Raw genomic sequence first — 3407 nt, forward strand, 5'->3', positions numbered from 1 at the left:
AACCATCACTCTTCTAATGTGATTATGCAAAAGGCAACATGCAGTTATAACTCTTTCTTGAGTTTTAATAGGATAAAATGACCTTCCCCTTAAAATTCCCCATCTTGCTTTCAATACTCCAAATGCCCTTTCAATGACATTTCTAGCTTGTGAGTGTTTCATATTAAAAAGTTCTTGGGAGGTTGATTATGTAGATTAAACTCACTCAAATAATATTTTTGTCCTCTATAAGGTGCCAAAAATCCTTCACAATTCATGTATCCAGCATCACATAAGTAGTAATGATCTAGTGTAACATATAAAATTGAACAAAATTAAATGAAAGATCAAATGGTTACTTTGATAACATACTAAAGTCTCAATAAAATACCTTGGGGAACACTAAACCCATTGCGAAATAGTGCATCTCGCAATAGCCTAGAATCCGCAGCTAAACCCTCCCAACCCGCCAATACATAGATGAATTGTATATCGGGAGTAACCACTCCAAGCACATTGGTTGTTATGTAACATTTTCTGTTTCGTTATCTAGGCTTATCAGCCTCAAGGACATTGACTTTGATATGGGTACCATCTAAAACTCCTAGGCAATTCTAAAATCCAAAAAAAAGATCAATTAACTCAATCCTAAAGTACACCAAGCATATTAGATTTAATAACATTAGTAAGATAAATTACCTTGAACCATTTCCATCGTTCATCCATTCTATCCTGGCTAAATGGTTGAGGTTTCTTCAGTAAGAGATTATGACATCTCAAAATAGCAAGCAATACATCATTAAACCACCTACTAATTATTTCTTCAGATCTCACAAATTGTCTCTTTATTACTCTAATTTTGACGTCATGTGCTATAATACGTAAAAACATGGCAACCATTTCTTCCACACCCATATTCCTACTTGGTTCTAACCTTCCAACCCTTTTAAGCATGTTACACAATGCATGAAAGGCACATCTATCCATTCTTGTGTTTTCTATACATGCTAGATCACTAAAATAAATAATCCTATCGACACTAACATTCCTTATTACTTGCCTATTGTAACTATCATTCCATTTTTTTTTCTTTTTTTTTTTCAATTGCAGTTAATCAAAACATAGCAAATCATCAACAACTTAACCATAAGGTCATTCATTAATTCAAAATGTAAAATTAAGCAGGCAATAACTCTCATCTTCTGTTTGGGATCCATTCTGTAAAAAAAAAAAAACATTAAAATATTTAGCTAGAAGACTTTACTATTTAGCTAAAAAAATATTAAAACATGTATATATCCATGCACTAATTAACAACATTCAAATAGATGGAGATATATATGGCATCACCACCTAATGGCTCGAGTGAGAATTAATAATACATAGGCTCATATAATTGCATTCATTCAGTTCAATTATTATGTTTTATTAGATCACCTCCGATCCGATCCTGGGCTACGCAAGGAAAACAAAGATACTGCCAAATAGATGAAGGATGAATCACAATATTAGTCAAACAGTTTAGAAATTTAACACAAGGGTTTAAAGCAAAGAAAGCTTACTTACTTCTTCACAGGTAAATCCACTACACCTGAAATGCAGTAAGTAGCAACAGTAAATAGATAAGTATTCTTTCACAGCCTTGAATTGTCAAATTTATGCTCCAATATTACAGACTCTTCATTTTTAATTATTGCAATGAATAATAAATAAGAGACTAATAACTTTTACTCTTGTCTCTCTTTCTCTCTAAAATGTATTTTGATATCTTTATATAAAACCCTTCATATCTCGTGAGTTGTGGGACAACAACATACAAAGTTGGAACCAGATATAAACTCTTCCCACCACAGGTTTCATATACCAAACTATTACTTTTTATTCAAACCCTTTTTAGTTTTTTAATTACCCCAAAATATGTCATATTGGAAAGAGGTTATATAATTATTATTTGTTTCTAACATGTTAGCTTGTAACTATTACTTTTTCAGTCTTTCTCTGGAGCAATTCATGCTCCTCCACATCCTGTTCTATTCTATGAACAAGCTATGAGAATACAAAGCAAAGGGACTGGCGTGTTTACTCTACAGTCCTTATGAATCCTTATGCCACAAGAATCAAATCCAAATTTTCATAATGCAGTCCCAAAAACAATAACAATTTTAAGTTATAGCATATGACTGAAAACAGAATCAATAGAAAAAAACACAACTCTATTTTATAATCTCAGCATTCAACCTTTGATTCAATCTACCATAGCCTTTGTCTTATATATTCATTGATCAAAAGGTAAAAGAAGCCTTTTCCAATTTCAAAAAAGAATTGCTTTCATTTTTCAAAGGGCTTTGAGTGTTGCAGTAATCATCAAAGAACCTCTTGTTATGCTTCCTTAATGACATTGCATTTCAAAGAACCATATATTCTATTTAGTATCACAAACCAATCAACAATAAGATTAACAGCAATGAATCAACTATTTGACAAAATTTTTTAAACCTAGCACAAACCTTCATGCCAATAAATTATAGCACAAACATAGTTTAGGAAAAATAAATAAAGAACAAATAAAAGATCCTTGCATGAAGAAGAAGATTCTGTACTTGAAAAAGATGAACAAGGTTACAGAAGATAAATTAAACTCTCTTTGATGGTTATTGCTGAGACGCGAGGAGGGAGAGAGACGAGGGAGACGACACGAACAGAAAGCACCACTCGAGATGATGAACACGAACAGGAAGCACGAATAAGAACTGTGAGCTGTGATGATGACATGAACGCGAACGATTTCCTTCTAGAATAAAGAGTGCAGTGGTCGTGCAAATCGAAATCGGCGGCGAGGCAGCACTGACGCCGGTGGAGCCTCCGTGAATTTGAAGAAAAGTCTCGCTAGGGATTGGTTTTCATGGAGGAGGGGTTTCTTCTAGGGTTTCGTTTTGTTTGAAATGAATTGGGAAAAATCTGAAAAGAAGGGTTGGAGTGAAATTAACAAGGGTGTTTTGGTCTTTTTACTTTATTATACACATTCCATTCTCATTGGAATTAAAGATAACCAAGGGGGAGATGGGAATGAAATGGGTAGAATTTTGATTCCAGGAAATAAAACATACATAGGAATAATTTTTTAAATCTTGAACCAAACATGGGAATAAGATATTCCAATCTCAAAATTTCTAGGAATACACTTGTATTCCCTCCAACCACACATACCCTCAAAGTAATTTAGACTAAAACAGAATAAATAAAGAGAAGTGCTAGAAAGTCATCAAATTTTATAATTTGTAATAATTAATTAGTTATTATTAATATTTTTAATAGTATGAAATTATATCTAATGGTATAGAATTACTTTTTTTTTTTTGCAAATCAAATTTTAATAAAAATACTAATTCTTTAGACTTTTTTATAAATAAATTCACATTTCTAAATAT

Source organism: Arachis ipaensis, chromosome B05 (genome assembly GCF_000816755.2).
Source record: "Arachis ipaensis cultivar K30076 chromosome B05, Araip1.1, whole genome shotgun sequence".
Lineage (NCBI taxonomy): Eukaryota > Viridiplantae > Streptophyta > Magnoliopsida > Fabales > Fabaceae > Arachis > Arachis ipaensis.